General features: G+C 34.2%; 1 long non-coding RNA gene across 1 annotated transcript; it reads right to left on the bottom strand.

Annotated features, from left to right (window-relative positions):
• Positions 1–552: 552 nt before the first annotated feature.
• On the bottom strand, positions 553–2,206 carry LOC128923003 (uncharacterized). The gene is made up of 4 exons (XR_008472128.1): positions 1,983–2,206; positions 1,895–1,925; positions 1,774–1,826; positions 553–888 (listed from the first exon to the last, which is right to left on the bottom strand). It is a non-coding gene; the product is annotated as an uncharacterized LOC128923003 (long non-coding RNA).
• Between the last annotated feature and the right edge of the window lie 15,934 nt (positions 2,207–18,140).

Raw genomic sequence — 18,140 nt, 5'->3', positions numbered from 1 at the left:
TTAATGTATTCAATTCTAAAGGGTTTCTTAGTTTGTTTTTTATTAGACTTAGAATTTTCCCTCGGCAGCGGCTGAACTGTGCGGAAGATTAAATACATATAAACAAAGTCGCAGAAGTCTCCTAAAGCATTTCCCTGCAAGACGGGTATTTTTCAGCTAACATGTTACAGCTGTGTTACTCTAAACATTAGCAAAAATTAATTTGTCTGTTACTTTTGTTCGAAGCGTGGAAAAGAAGTAACACTATGCCCCTACTCGTTCAATGGTCTTCTCACTCTATCCAATTACATTTTGCATAAGTGGTCCCGTTCTACGATAACACTTATACTTGCCTCCTATTGGTCAAGTTTTGACAACTTACCGTCTGTTAATGGCATCATATATTTTCATGTTTGGCATGTTATATATATGTTACCTCTGCTGAAGCATATGTTAGCACCTATGTTACCCCTATGTTATTCAGAACAGATGTATTTGTTACCGAACGGGTCATTGTTTTGGTTAGCAGTTTGTTACCTATATTTGTTATATCTTTCCGCTAACAGGTAAAAACAATTCTTTTTTTTTTTGTTTTTTAATTTATTTTATTACATTTTCAATCATTACAAAATCAAATATGTAGATAGTACAATCTTATAAACTTAAACAGTTTAAGCTATTATTAATTTTTTACATTTGCAAGTTATTAACATTAAAATTATATTTATATATAAATTATTATAATTATGCAATTTATGTTCTAATTTAACAATTCAAATGATATATAATCTTATTTTATTCTTAATCTACATATATGTATGTATTTTAACATTGTTGGCGAAATAAAGCCCTGTCGTCTTGTGGTCCTTGCAGGAATAGCAGGAACAAATATAATAGATATATTGTTGCCTGGAAAATAAGAAAAGTATTAGCTGATTTATATATGCAATTAATTATCTCCATAATATCTACATAATAAATTATCTACATAATATGCTTAATAGATTATGTGGATTATTGTATTATATTGCATAAACGAAAATATTAGTATAAAATGTTATTAATTAAATATAACTATCAATTGTAACCATAAATATCAATTATGATATGAAGGCACACGACTGTTTTAGTTCAACTTAAAAGATGGTATAGATTATATTTCAAATTTTAGCCGCAATGGTCATGCGACTGTCCATTCGGTCATGCGATGAATTGAAATCTTGATGCCCAAATAAAACTTCGTACACGCTACTATTCGCAATATCAGATTCTAATATAGATTGGCAAAACCGCACAAATACAAAAAAAAAAAAAAGAAACTTAAGTAAAAAATAATACTTGCAACATTTATTCACAGCACGAAAGGACATTGGGATTTATACACTTTCAGAAGAGATTTCAAAATACATATACTTTATCTACAGGGAAGCGAAAATATAGGTAAATCTCTAAATAAATAAAATACTAAATAAATTGCGAGAGTATAAAATGTTCGGTTGCACCCCAACTTAGCCTTTCCTTACTTGTTCTTCTTATATTTAGCACTTTTCTTTTAATATTATGATTATTTAATTTAGCACTTGAATTTTTGCATATTATCATTTTATATTTAACCATTGAGGTTAATATGTTCAGCATTCTGCAAACGAGCAGATATGCTGACATTCAAACGCACATATTTAAATGAGTTGAGTACCAACCGCTTGTATATCCAATTCATTTCTTTTTTTCGCTTTTTACCTACACACTTTATATATAAAGCTAATTAATTATGATAATATTAAAATAACTTACATTTTCTTTTGTATAAAATGAAGTCCCGGTCGTTGTCTTTGCTTTGATTTTGCCTGCAATTTTATTAAAACTTTATTAGTAAAAACACACAAATTATTAGATAAACACAAATCACACTTACCTTTTAAAATTAATTCTTTTATATATCTCCTCTAAAAAAACAAATCAATTAATATTATCAATAAAATTTAACCAAAAAGTAACCTTACCTCTTTAAGCCCAAATTTTTTATAAAATGGCCAAATTGCCGCTTCAATTTCAGTTTTTCTTTTTTTTTAATGTAATATATGTCTTCTTTTAGCATGTTATTATATCAATATGCTTACAGTGGCAATATTTTTTCTCGTTCTAACTAAAGCTTTCTCCAATTCAATTCCAATTGTAAACAAATGTAAGTGTTGTAATTGTATGTGTAAACAGCTGAAAAAAGTTTGATTGTGTTTGTGCAGTTTGTTACCTCCGTCTTGCAGGGTTTACACATCTTGATTTAACGTCAAAGTAACGTGCTACCAGCACCATGGATTTTTTGCATTTTAGAGCTCTTTCACACAGGTCAACTTCTGTTGCGGCAATTCTTACCCTACAAGACGAGTAGAGTTACTTATCGTGTATTGGTTACCAGTAAAAAAACTTGTATTATTTTATTGGTCTCTCTTGTTCTAGCAGCAGGAAAAAAGTTACAATTTCTTCTCTTTTACGGCATGTCGGTGTGATTATCTAGCTCGCTCTCTCTCATTGATTTTGGTGCAAATCCTGCATATGTCTTTCTGTTCTAATTTTTCTTTGTTTTGGAAAAGCATATGTCACTCTGTGGTTAGCAGAGCCCTCTGTAGTAGTTTATTATTTAATCAACCATCTATAAGTGGAGATTGTTCGATTTATCATTTTCAGCGTAACCCCGTAGTCACAGATATTGCTCATTTGTTGGGTCACCGTTTCGTTACTTAAATTTGGTTCATTGGTCTCCATGATTTCTTTCTATAGGTCACCTACTTTTTCGTTCCAAAATGAAAAAACTGAAATTGTTGTTTTATTTTTATTTATTTAATTGTATGAGGTATTTACATTTCTAAATAAGTATAGTATTTTACATTTTTAATGGGTAGGTAGGAGTGCTGCCCTGTTATAGTTCGGGCTCAATTAGCATTATCTGTGCCATTTTGATGCACTAGTAGTTGACTTTTTTTTATTTGCTATCAAATTTAAACTTCTCGTTCAAACCATTTTGTGGTTTCGATGAAGCCACTAATATCCGTTATGCTTTTTGTAAACATCCATTCGAGGTTTGATGCTTGATGGATTCCCAGTGTTCTGTGTCGGATCTGCGATAGGGCTGGGCATTCACAGAGGAAGGTTCGCAGCTTCGGCATATGTTATTGTAGGGCATACCCATTTGCGACGCGTGTTCTCCAAATGGCCAATGCCCTGTTATGGTAGCAGTTAGTCTGAAGATAATGTTCCTAGACTTATTTAATAAGTCGTTCGTTCTCTTCATGTCGTATTTTGGCCATATCTGTTTGGTTATTTTGCATTTAGTTGTATTTTTCCATCTGTTGTTAGCTAATAGTTGAAATTGTAAATAAAGCTCTCTTCTGATGGAGGTATTCATTAGGCCTCCGATTCGTTCAGATAAGCTCCTGTCTTTGCCAGCTCGTCTGCTTTTTTGTTCCCGAAATTGTTCCTGTGGCCGGGAACCCAGATCAAGTCTAGGATGAGCTTGTCTTCTAGCGACTTCAGTGCCTTCTTGCAATTTAGGACAATTCTTGAATTAGTCATGGGCGACGACAATGCCAGGAGAGCCGCTTGGCTATCCGTGTATATTGTTGCTTTATATATCCTCTCATAGTTTTCCAATAGAGCTTCGCAGGTCTTCTCTATGCCTAGTACTTCCGCTTGGAAGATACTAGCCGAGTTTGGTAAACGGATAGAGAGAGAAATGTCTAGATCATCGGAAAATACTCACGTGTCTACACCGCAGTCCATTTTGGACCCGACGGTATATACTGAGATGGTATCTTCCTCCTCTATTCTTCCTCTTCTCCATTCTTGTCTAGAGGGTATCCTTACCTGGAAGTTACAATTGAAATCCAGCTATGGGAGAATATAGTCTGATTTATAGACTTGTACTCTGAGTTGGTTTAGAATATAACTATGTCCATAGTTCTTCTGATTCCAACCTCCTAATTCCTTTATTCTTATTGCAGAACGTGGTGCTATTTTGTGAATATGGATTTCTATGGGTAGTTGATGCAGGATCGCATTAAGCGCATCAGTCGGACATGACTTGATTGCTCCAATTACTCCTGCACCTGCCGCCCTTTGTATTCCATTTAGGTTTCTGATGTTATATTGTTTCTTTAGCGCTGGCCACCATACCAACGCTCCATAAGTAAGTATTGGTCTAATGACAGCCGTTTACATCCACATGATTATACGAGGCTTAAGGCCCAATTCCTGCTAACTGTTCTGTTACAAGGCCTACTTTCTAGGCTTTTTTTGTTATTTTTTCAATGTACCATTTCCAGTTCAATTTGGTGTCAATCTCCACCCCTAAGTATTTAGCTGTGGGAGACAGTGAGAGTGTTGTACCATTTAGTACTGGAAGATGAAACTGGAGAATTTTGGTACTGCTTGTGAAAAGCATCAGTTCTGTTTTATTAGGGTTAACATCTAGTCAATTGTTTGTAGCCCATAGGTTTAGCCTGCATAGTGCTCTTTCCATCACTCACTAACTGTTGAAGGAAACATGCCTGATACCAACAACACTATATCGTCTGCATATGCTACTGCTTTCACCCCTCCGCCGTTAAATTGGAGTAGTATTTCGTTCAGCGCTACAACCCATAAGAGCGGGGAGAGGACCCCTCCTTGAGGAGTCCCTCTACTCACATAACTTGTTTGTGTTGTAGCGCCATTTGACGCTATCATCTTTCTATTTCTAAACATTGATTGAATCCATCTATACACTGTATCTTCTATACCGCCATACGTCAGAGAATTAATGATCGTACTTACTTCTATGCTATTAAAGGCTCCCTCTATATCGAGAAATGCAGCCATAGTATATTGTTGGTAAAGTAGTGATTTTTCAATTATGTTTTTCATATCATGAAAGGAAGTTTCGGTCGATCGGCCCTTTATGTAAGCGTGTTGGAACTTGGATAACGTTCCCTCCATGCTTGATCTTATATGTATATCCATTAGCCTTTCTAGTACCTTAAGCATGACGGATGTGAGGCTTATAGGTCTAAAATCCTTAGCATTTTCGTGTGTCATTCTGCCTGGTTTTGGTACGAACACCACTTTCATTCTTTTCCAACTTCTTGGGATGTGAGACAGTTGAATACTTTTTCCTTCTGTTTACTATCAGGTCTAGGTAGTCAGCTGCGTTTGCGGGTGATTATGGTTGAACCTCTGTTATTGCCGTTTGCTGACTCCCTAGGAAATGCGTTTTAGTGAGTACCTCCAAAGATTATTTTGCAGAGGAGGTCCAAACATTTCCATCCGCCTTTATGTAGGCAGTATTGCTGTGTTCTTTGGATAGTATTTTACTTAATCTGGCGGATTATTTGCAACTTTCTATCGATGTGGAGAAAGAACGCCATGGGTCAGTTTTTGCTTTCCTGACTGCTTTTTTGTATTTCTTTAAGATATACTTGTAGGGTTTCCAGATTGAAAGTTTTCCTTAGTTGTGTTCTCAGGTTCTTAAGATCACTATTCCACCAAGGAGGAGACTTTCTCCTTTTCAAAACCGTTAGCGGTGTGGATTTGTTGAATGTTGTTATTAGGATCTGTGTCGAGTTCTTGAGGAGTTTTGATATTAATATTGCCTCCTTTTTCGAGACCCTTTGTTGCTATACTAGTAAATTTTTCCCACGCTGTTCTTCTAGGGTTTCGATACTTGAGAGGAGTACTAAATTTCTCGCGAATGTTGAAGAGTATCCAGGAGTAATCCGACATGGAAGGCTTCTGTGCCACCCTCCAATCCTCTACAACGAGACTGTCTGTGTCTGTTGATGTCGTGATGTCAGCACTTCCTCCCAACCCGGAAACCTGTTTGAGCTTGGGAAAACAAAAGTTGGCCTATCTCCCTTATTGCATATAATTAAATTGTTATTTAAAATATATTGTAAGAGTTACTCACCTCTGGTGTTTATACTGGAGCCTCCCCATACGGTGTGCCTTGCGTTTGAGTCACATCCTATTAGGATATCTTCCTTTTTGTTGTCCTTTAGTAGCCTTATGATTGGTGCCGGTGGTACGTCCTTGTCATGAGCCATGTAGCCTGAGACCAAAAGGAACGATTTCCTTATAACTATCCTGTAAGGATCATGCATGCAAAATATTTAGAAATAGAAATTGTTATTAACGACATTAACGATATATTAATATACAGTGGAACTTCCATAATTCGTACTTCTTTAACTCGAAGATCTCCATAACTTGAACTCTTCAAGAGGCAATAGAGTGCAACTTTCATACAAATTTCCTTCCAAAACAACATTTGGTCAGGACATAATACAAAATTTAAAATTTTACTATTGAGGCAGAACTTTAAAAGAGTCCCTCTATATTGTACGGAGGCAAACACAAAATATAATATTACCCATATGGATTGCATAAATCATCTAACAAAGTCATGGGATATAGAAGTATAGAGCCAAACAATAGCAAAATGCAACAAACAAAATTACAGAATACATGTTTTAACGTATGTCCATAAAACTTTAAGCGAAGTAAATAAGTAAAACTGTGTATAAATCTATATTTTACAGATTTTTGAACAATTTAATGTTTTAATGAAAATTCTATAACTCGAATTTTTTGTGTGTTGATTTGAGTTAGAGAAGTTCCAATGTATATGGAAAATTTATTATATCAACGATTTCTTCTGCCACAATTAGTTGGGTTGTTGTTGGATTTGGTATATTTCTCTCCTCGCATATTTGGTTAAAAACTTCAGCTTTCGAATTACGGTCCAAATATATCGGTGACTTAATATTATATATACATTCCTGGGCTTCTACCAAATATATTAATTTCTCAATTTGATCTTGAGGTCACTTTATTTTTTCCGTCACATTTATCTAAAATTATCGCATATTATTACACAGAAAATTAAAAAAAAATAAAAATTAATTTATTCAACTCACCACTTCTTAAAATTTCATAAACACTGTAAAGTAACATCCGCACGCTCCAATATTCAAATAACTTTGCAACAGGTATTAAGTGTAGCCGTACAGCACAAAAAGAGAGAAAATAATATGAAAGAGAATGACAGAAAAACACGTACAGAGTTGTCGACACAAATTGCTCGTGTGAACGCAATGGGTTACAGCAAAAGAGAATCGCCCGAGAATTAGCAACAGGAGTTGACCCGTTTGAAAGTGCTCTTAGATCCGTCGTTTCATCCACCACCAACGAAAACTGTATCGTTCCTAAATCGCTCACAATGCCTTCATAGCTTTTTTACCTAGTTCCTCTGTATTCCTAATATTCCTATTCCTAATTCTTTTATACTTTTTCTATTATTATACTTTTTATATTACTATATTGCTATCTGGGCAACACTCACTTGGTAAATCGAAACCGCAGATTGTGCAAAAGCATAAACATGACAAGTGTTAATTCAGTATGGCGCATTTGTTTTTGCAACTTTTCAATACCAAAAAATTTCAACCAGGCACGCCAAATGGTAATAATCCAGAAATTATAAATGGCTTTGCTTTACTGAGCAAAGAGATTAACGATGATGCAAAGGGTACCACCATAGTTATGAATGACAAACCCCCTCCAATCTATTTGCGTGAGCGTAGCTTAAATTCACTTGTCTCCAAACAAAGCAATATAAAATGCACAGACAATATTCATATAGTGCCCTTGAAAAAAGGTAACATTGACGAAACAAAAATTCAAACATACACTGAAAAAAGTTTCATGGATGTTGTGAAATACTTGTCAAATAACAACAAAAATTACTACCCTTACCAACAGAAGAGCTCTAAAGGCCTTGTAGTCGCAGAATTACCGTAATCGACGTAATATCGACACACGAAAACATATTGCACCCTAAAAGAGGTGTCCTACATCAAAATGTACAATTAACAAGTAAGGAAGGGCTAAGTTCGGGTGTAACCGAACATTTTATACTCTCGCAATTTATTTAATTAATTTTATTAATATAACACACAATTTGACTCATATATTCGGCATATTTACGGTATAAAGACCATTGTAGGCGTGGTTGTGAACCGATTTGGACTATTTTCATAAAATATCATTGGAAAGCCAAGAGGATATTATGAACCGAATTTCATTGAAATTGGTTGGGTAGTTTTTACCCATATGTGGGCGGAACCACGCCCATTTAAAATTGTGTATACCATTTTAGTGCAGCTCCTCTGTACCATCTTTATAATGAAATTTAAGGTTGCAGGTGGGTTTCCTTACTGAATTAAAGCATTTTTAGTAGTGTTCTACATAACCTTTATACGGGAGGTTGGCGTGGTTATAATCGGATTCACTCCATTTAGTAGTACCTAAGAGAAATGTCCCTAGATAGTTTCATTGATATAGCTTTAATAGTTTACGAGATATGTACGAAAATTTCATCCACATATGCCCCTTCATAGTGCGATCGTTCATACCAAATTTTATTTTCATAGCTTTATTTATGGCTTAGATATGACACTTTATGTGTTTTCGGTTATCGCCATTTTGTGGGAGTGGCAGTGGTCCGATCTTCGAACTTAACCTTCTTATAGTGCCAAGAAACACGTGTAACAAGTTTCATCAATTTTTACTCAAGTTACAGCTTGCACGGACGGACAAACAGGCAACCGGATTTGAACTTTACTGGTCACCCTGATCACTTTAGTATATATATACTAGCAGACCCGGCCACACGTTGTTGTGGCTAAGGTATACACTAAATTAAGTTGGTCCAATCTTGGCTTAGGCGATGATATTGATTACTCGAGGTCGATTTATGTTACGCAGCATGATGACAACTCACACTACTTTTAATTGCAAAGTGAGTGGTGATAGTACAGGCAATTTTAAATAGTTTGGGATAATTGACTACGTCATCCTGGTTTGTAGCTGTGTCAACTCTCCTGGACCGAAATTCTAAATTGTCGCATTAAGATCATCGATATATATTTTTTTACCACCAATATAGCTCATTCAATCAGTCATTTATGGTTATCATATTGAGGTTTCATGTCAAGAAAACTTCTCTTTCGAGTCAATGAAGTGACAGAAATCTGTTGGAAATGCTATTAATCCATCGAGGTGTCAACTGCGACCCCACCATTTCCAACTGCTTCTACAATCGCAATTTGATATTGTTGCAAAAACACTCATATGTTAGTTGTTAATTGACGATACTTTATGTGTCGCCACAATTTAAATGACTTTGGGCATGCGATTAGCCCGTCAGTAACAGTTGATCCGAATATATATGTAGGTCATATTGTGTGTTATCTTAATAAAATTACATCAATAAATTGCGAGAGTGTAAAATGTTCGGTTGGACGTGAACTTAGCCTTTCCTTATTTTTTACAAATTGTTTTGGACTATCGACACAATCTTATACAATTGAACAATAACAAAAATATTTTAACCAAGCTACAATGACAACCTTCAAAATATTATTTTTTTGTTTTCTCTTTTTATATTTTTCTTGTCAACTCGAATAAAATTTTCGTATTGATATCTTCCTCGCAATTTTTCCATATTTACTCACTTTCTAATCTTTTTCTGGCCTTCCACGAATATTTCAAGACTAAAATTAGCAAGAAAATTTTTAATTTTCTTCGCGTAAAGTTAAAAAAATTTAGGGGTGGACCACCCTTAACATTTAGGATGATGAAAAATAGATGTTGTCCGATTCTCCACCCTAGCCGATATACACGCTAAGATGCACGAAAATCGGTCGTGCGGTTTCAGAGCAGTTCAATAACGTACACCGTGACACGAGAATTTTATATATTAGATATATATCTAACTCGTTTAGTTTTAGGACTTACAAACAACTGTTATGTAAACAAATCTATAATAAGAGAGTATAAAAAAAGAGGAGTTAGAAAAAATGTAATAATTGTGGTGGAAATACCACTGCAAACTATAGGTGTTGCCCGGTATACAAATACAATACACGCCGTTTTCAAGGGCTCTATTCTGAATAACGATTTGAAAGTGAATTCTATTCGAATTTAATATTCGATTCGAATGTGTTTAAGCATTCTGTAAGAAAATCGAATTAGGCTTATAATATCCGAAAGTTGTACCACCCTGTGCCAGAATATTCGAATGCTAAATGTCAAAATGAAATAAATTAAGTGTAAACTTATTTGAAAAATATGGATTCCATTGAATTGTGGGTGGAGTAAATTTTTGTGGAAATTAATGCGAGAAGAAATTAATCTAATGTTCTGGAATTATTGCAAAAAAGGTAATCTTGTGCACATATGTATGTATGTATTTTGTTCGGTTATAAACTTTCTTTGCATTTGGCATTATAGCTTCATACAAAACTTTAGACTTTCCAAGGAATCCTTTGATTATGCATAACTGAGGATCTAACCGTGCCATAAATCCAGCTATAAAACTTGCTGCTACTTTAAAATTCCTTGGCCAAGGAGGTTATCAGCATCAAATAGGGCAAGACCGGTTTGCAGGGTCAGCACAATCCACTACATTTAAATGTCTTGTAGAAGTGTTGAATGCTATTGAAACAAGTAAGGAAGGGCTAAGTTCGGGTGTAACCGAACATTTTATACTCTCGCAATTTATTTATTTGACTTTATTTATATTATGTAATACACAATTTGATATTGTATAAAGTCCATTGAAAGTTGGAAACCATAATATTAGACTAGAAGCACCGAGGTCCTCATGTTCGATATATGGGGCCTTGACAACCTATGGTCCGATTTCGATTCGATTTTTAGAATGGGGCTGCCACACTATAAACATAGTATTTGTGCAAAGTTCTGCACCGATATCTTCACTAGTGCTTACTTTATATATTGTAATGTAAACGATTCAGATCCACTTCAAAGTTCTGGTATATAGGAAGTAGGCGTGGTTGTGAACCGATTTGGCCAATTTTCACAACATATCATTGAGATGTAAGGAAACTATTACAAACCAAGTTTCATTGAAATCCGTCGAGTAGTTCTTGAGATACGGTTTTTGACCCATAAGTGGGCGAAGCCACGCCCATTTTCCTCTTTGTAAAAAAATCTGAGTGCAGCTTCCATCTGCCATTTCTTATGTGAAATTTAGTGTTTCTGAGGTTTCTCGTTAGTGAGTTAAGTAATTTTCTTTTAGTAATTTTCATCCTAACCTTTGTATGGGGGGTGGGCGTGGTTATTATCCGATTTCTTTCATTTTTGGACTGTACTAAGAAGTGGCTAAACAAAACGACTGCAGAAAGTTTGGTTTATATAGCTCTATTGGTTTCCGAGATATGTACAAAAAACCAATTTGAGGGCGGGATCACACCCACCTCCCCAAACAAATTACATCCAAATGTGTCCCTCCCTAATGGGATCCTATGTTCCAAATTTCATTTTCATAACTTTATTTATGGCTTAGTTATGACACTGTATAAGTTTTCGGTTTCTGCCATTTTGTGGGCGTGGCAGTAGACCGATTTTGCCCATTTTCGAAAGCATGCTATTTTTCCTCAGTTTCATTAAGATATCTTAATTTTTACTCAAGTTATCGCTTGCACGGACAGACGGACGGACGGACAGACATCCGGATTTCAAATCCACTCGTCATCCTGATCATTTATGTATATATAACCCCATATCTAACTCTTATATTTCTTGGTGACACAAACAACCGTTATGTGAACAAAACTATTATACTCTGTGCAACAGGTTGCGAGAGTATAAAAACATTGTGTTCGAAACACACACAATTTGAAATGAACTCACAAGAAAAGAATGAAGCCTTTCGCAAAATTTGGATGTGATTGCATAAATTCCACCATTATTCAAATTGGCTTTGTTTTATGTGTTAACTTTTGCTAGCCGAGCCCCTATTAAAAATAATATTGCATTTAAACTTTTTTATCTATAGTATAATATGCAATAAAACTCATACTAATACTTAAATTTTATAAAACATATTATTTCTACAACTCATCAGTTAATGAATATTTTATACGAAGCTCGAGTACATTTGACAAGTAAATTCGAATTACATAATTGCAAATATTCGTAATTCGGATTCTCTATTCGAAGGTAGGATTGACAATAAGAAAATAGAGTAACGGAATTCAAAACATTCAAATTCGAGAAAATTCATTTTCGAATCGAGTTACAGAATAGAGCCCCTGGATGAATTGCCAAGCGTTTAAGGGTTAACACTTGTATATGGAATACTAACGGCGTTAACCAATATAAATTGGAGCTTATTAGATTTCTGGATGAAAGTAATATAGATGTACTGCGTCAGAAACTCATCTGACGAATAAAAACAATTTAAATCTGGTGTACGTAAATTAAAAACAGCTCTTAAACGCGAGGAAGAATTCAACAATGAAATGTATATATAATGATAATATTACCCCAAAAAAGCTAATTGAGTTACCAAATATTGCTGTAGAGGTGCTGTCTTTGCTCTTCAATGCAATTCTAAGTTTTGGATACTATTCAATTTCGTGGAAAAGTCGCAGATTATCCTGATAGATAAACCTGGGAAAGACTTAACACAGTCGTTTTCATACAGAAAAGCATGGGAGCACAGAAATTACAGAGAGGCGTTTGAAAAGGTGTGGCATGAAAAAACATTCTACCTTTAGGATTGTATAAAACATTGTAGTCTTATTTAAAAATAGAAAATTTATGGTTAAAGTAGGTGATTTCATATCTGATGGACGACAGATAAGGGCTGGTGTACCACAAGGCCGTGTTTTAGGAGTCATGTATACAGCAGATCTTATAACAGCTAATAATATTTTGACATTTTACATTTGCGTATGACACAGCTTTAGTGGGCCGTAACAAATGCCCCATTATAGCATCAAGAATACTAGCGGAGCACTTAAGTTCAAATGGGCAAAAGTTTATGCAAAATGTGCCCGGCAGTAAAAATGAACAATATTTTAGTGCCCCAAGCGAATGAAGTAACCTATCTTGGTATTCACCTAGACAGAAGGAAGACAGATGGAGCAAACATACATATATCTAGCCTTGACAACAAAGTGCTTTTATACAATGTGGTCATAAAGCCGATTTGGATGTATGGCATTCATCTGTGAAATTAATATGGATGTTCATACCAAATGAACACATCCCTGCATTGTCCCATAAACTGGTCGAAAGACGAATTAGACGACAATGCAAAAGTCACTAACTGCACAACCTTTACAAGCAAGTGAAATTCTTATTCTTATAAGAATACCACAAGAAAAGGAAATGAAAATCAGCGAACGGATCATTAACCCCTGTATCACCACAACCAGCTATCAGAAAATCATCTTCAAGTCAACGCGGGATTACCCACCCATAAATCAGGTCTTAGTTATAAACATTAATCTAATATTAACATAAAAGTAAGATTAAATTGTAACCTACCTATATATTATATATACATACATATAAACGCACTCACCCTTTTGTATGAATACAATACTAACAAATTCTACAATTTCGTATACCAAAACAAATTGTTTGTAATTTATACCCCACACATTAAATACACTAAAATCAATTTAAATTAAAAGTAAACATCTTATTTTATTTGGCACACCGGCAACTCAACGTCGAGTACCTCGACATTTTGATCCTTCGAGCCGGATTGGTGCCAGATAGGAAAAGAACACACCCAATGAACAACCGTTTGGATCAGCATAACCTCGACTTTCACCAAGCCACCAACAAACCATCATCGTTGGAATAAACGATATACAGCAATTTATACCGCAACAACAAAAACACCCAAGGCAAAAAAAAAACATACGTGGAAAGTATTGTAAGTACTTAGACTCAAATTACGGGAAAAGTATTTGTTAGTGCAAATCGAAAAAAAAGCAAAGTGAAAAAAACCAAGCAAATATTGTACTTAACAAGTATTAAATACAAAGCATTTGCGAATTGTTATTGCCATTTTCCGCTTTGCACATTGTACATTATACATATATATATATATTTTGAGCGCCAAGTAGCCTGGTTAAACCGAAGCTTTTTAAACCCACAAAAGTGGTGAGTTTGCCATAGGCTAGCATAGCTGCTTGTGAGTTTTTTAACCACTATTCCCCTCACACGTACGAATAAATGTGATCTTACATCTCTGTTGCGCTCATTATGCAGTGTCATATAATTTATATACACAAAAATATAGCTGAACTGCTCTAATATCCCTAATCGTCAGCTGATGCAGGGTTGCATTTTTTTCATCCCTATTTATAAATTTTCTTAAAATTTCAAACATATTATTTTAATTTCAAAATTATTTTTTTATATAAAATATAAATATTGGTATAATTAAATATTTATTATATAAAATATTTTTTGTAAAATATGTTATTGATATCTGAAAATAAAAGATAAGATAAAAGAAAAAGATTATTAATATCTAAAAAAAAGAATATTGGTTGAGAAATATATTAATTAAATAAAAATAGTTATAATATCTGAAAAAAATATTAATAAAAGCTGAAAAAAGATTAATTAAATAATAATAATTATAACATCTGAAAAATGGTTAATTAAAGCTGAAAAAATATTTATTAATAAATAATAATTATAAAATCTAAAAAAAAAAAATTAATTAAATAAAATCCAAAAAAAGGTTAATTGAAGTTGAAAAAATATTAATTAAAAATAAATATGAATACTAATACTTTTTTAAACGATTTTATAACAAATAAAATATTATGATGGAAAAAAATGTGCCATAAAAAATGTCCATTATCTACATTCACTAAAATTATTTCACTGCGCAGGCACACAAAACATAAATTGTTGCACTGCGAAGGCACACAAAATATACTATTTTTTTAAGCGAAACTTACATTTTTTTGTTTTCTGCTGCTTCTTAAACTGCTGTTTGCTATGTTGCTGATTGTTGTATGTTGCTAGAATAATGTTACAAATTAGTTCATTTTATATAAATTATAATAAAAAATATTAACAAATCTATTCAACTCACCTTTTTGGTTATATGTATGTGCGCAAATGACTCGCGTTTTTTCAATATTTTTTTTATTTCCCTTTATGGGATTTTTTTTGGCACCAATGACAATTATGTTTTCTCTTTCACGCTCATTTAATTAGAACAAGATATGAGATAACTAGTTTTGTTCTGTTTGGGAAATTCGAAATGTATTAACCCTAATATGATTAATTCGACTTTTGAGGAACATATTTCTAAGCATTTTAGAGGAATTATTTTTTCATCGCATTAGGGTTAAAAAACAAAACAACCCAAACGTGTGCGTTGGTGTTAGAAATTGAAGTAACATGAGGGGAAAGTGGTTAGGCCTGGCTGGCAGGGAAGTAGCTTTACTATTAGCGCATACATACACGAACATATGTACCAATTGCATTACCCACTCACTTAATTTATTGCTAGTGCACTGCAAGCAAGCACGAAAACCCTGTAGGAAAAAAATCAAACGACCCATTAGGAAATTTTTCGTTCATTGGAACTTAAAAAAATTTTTGCGACCCAAATCCCAGGATTTTGTGTACTTATAAGGCACAAACAAAAACAAGTAAGGAAAGGCTAAGTTCGGGTGCAACCGAACATTTTATACTCTCGCAATTTATTTAGAGATTTACCTATATTTTCGGTGGAAAGTTACCCTTAGGCATTTGTTACCATTTACCATTTGATATCAGGGGCCTTGAAAAGTCATGGTCCAATTTTGACTATTAAAATATCCACAAGTGATGTCAACAGCTCAAATACAGTATTTGTGTAAAGTTTTATTTCGCTATCTTTATCGGTTCCTTATGTATACATTAGCTGTAATCTATTGGTCACTTCTCTGCTCGCTATCTTTGCACGTTGCTCGCCTGTCAAAAACTTTATATGTGAATGCAACAACAAAGTTATCTAGTTGAATTCGTGCAGGAGAGTATGCGGATACCTCATTAAAAATTCTATCGCCGCTTGCTAAGTGCTGCCAAATTTTGTTTTACTTATGTAGACTATTCACAATGGTAAAAACGACTCAAAGGAAAAATTTTAGAAAAAAATGACAAAAGTCCATTGAAAGTTGGAAACCATAATATTAGACTAGAAGCACCGAGGTCCTCATGTTCGATATATGGGGCCTTGACAACCTATGGTCCGATTTCGATTCGATTTTTAGAATGGGGCTGCCACACTATAAACATAGTATTTGTGCAAAGTTCTGCACCGATATCTTCACTAGTGCTTACTTTATATATTGTAATGTAAACGATTCAGATCCACTTCAAAGTTCTGGTATATAGGAAGTAGGCGTGGTTGTGAACCGATTTGGCCAATTTTCACAACATATCATTGAGATGTAAGGAAACTATTACAAACCAAGTTTCATTGAAATCGGTCGAGTAGTTCTTGAGATATGGTTTTTGACCCATAAGTGGGCGAAGCCACGCCCATTTTCCTCTTTGTAAAAAAATCTGAGTGCAGCTTCCATCTGCCATTTCTTATGTGAAATTTAGTGTTTCTGAGGTTTCTCGTTAGTGAGTTAACCCACTTTTAGTAATTTTCAACCTAACCTTTGTATGGGGGGTGGGCGTGGTTATTATCCGATTTCTTTCATTTTTGGACTGTACTAAGAAGGCTAAACAAAACGACTGCAGAAAGTTTGGTTTATATAGCTCTATTGGTTTCCGAGATATGTACAAAAAACCAATTTGAGGGCGGGATCACACCCACCTCCCCAAACAAATTACATCCAAATGTGTCCCTCCCTAATGGGATCCTATGTTCCAAACTTCATTTTCATAACTTTATTTATGACTTAGTTATGACACTGTATAAGTTTTCGGTTTCTGCCATTTTGTGGGCGTGGCAGTAGACCGATTTTGCCCATTTTCGAAAGCATGCCATTTTTCCTCAGGGTGCCAAGGAACATGTGTTCCAAGTTTCATTAAGATATCTTAATTTTTACTCAAGTTATCGCTTGCACGGACAGACGGACGGACGGACGGACAGACATCCGGATTTCAAATCCACTCGTCATCCTGATCATTTATGTATATATAACCCCATATCTAACTCTTATATTTCTTGGTGACACAAACAACCGTTATGTGAACAAAACTATTATACTCTGTGCAACAGGTTGCGAGAGTATAAAAACATTGTGTTCGAAACACACACAATTTGAAATGAACTCACAAGAAAAGAATGAAGCCTTTCGCAAAATTTGGATGTGATTGCATAAATTCCACCATTATTCAAATTGGCTTTGTTTTATGTGTTAACTTTTGCTAGCCGAGCCCCTATTAAAAATAATATTGCATTTAAACTTTTTATCTATAGTATAATATGCAATAAAACTCATACTAATACTTAAATTTTATAAAACATATTATTTCTACAACTCATCAGTTAATGAATATTTTATACGAAGCTCGAGTACATTTGACAAGTAAATTCGAATTACATAATTGCAAATATTCGTAATTCGGATTCTCTATTCGAAGGTAGGATTGACAATAAGAAAATAGAGTAACGGAATTCAAAACATTCAAATTCGAGAAAATTCATTTTCGAATCGAGTTACAGAATAGAGCCCCTGGATGAATTGCCAAGCGTTTAAGGGTTAACACTTGTATATGGAATACTAACGGCGTTAACCAATATAAATTGGAGCTTATTAGATTTCTGGATGAAAGTAATATAGATGTACTGCGTCAGAAACTCATCTGACGAATAAAAACAATTTAAATCTGGTGTACGTAAATTAAAAACAGCTCTTAAACGCGAGGAAGAATTCAACAATGAAATGTATATATAATGATAATATTACCCCAAAAAAGCTAATTGAGTTACCAAATATTGCTGTAGAGGTGCTGTCTTTGCTCTTCAATGCAATTCTAAGTTTTGGATACTATTCAATTTCGTGGAAAAGTCGCAGATTATCCTGATAGATAAACCTGGGAAAGACTTAACACAGTCGTTTTCATACAGAAAAGCATGGGAGCACAGAAATTACAGAGAGGCGTTTGAAAAGGTGTGGCATGAAAAAACATTCTACCTTTAGGATTGTATAAAACATTGTAGTCTTATTTAAAAATAGAAAATTTATGGTTAAAGTAGGTGATTTCTTATCTGATGGACGACAGATAAGGGCTGGTGTACCACAAGGCCGTGTTTTAGGAGTCATGTATACAGCAGATCT

Source organism: Zeugodacus cucurbitae, chromosome 2 (assembly GCF_028554725.1).
Source record: "Zeugodacus cucurbitae isolate PBARC_wt_2022May chromosome 2, idZeuCucr1.2, whole genome shotgun sequence".
Classification (NCBI taxonomy): domain Eukaryota; kingdom Metazoa; phylum Arthropoda; class Insecta; order Diptera; family Tephritidae; genus Zeugodacus; species Zeugodacus cucurbitae.
This window is presented reverse-complemented; position numbering and strand designations above follow the sequence as displayed.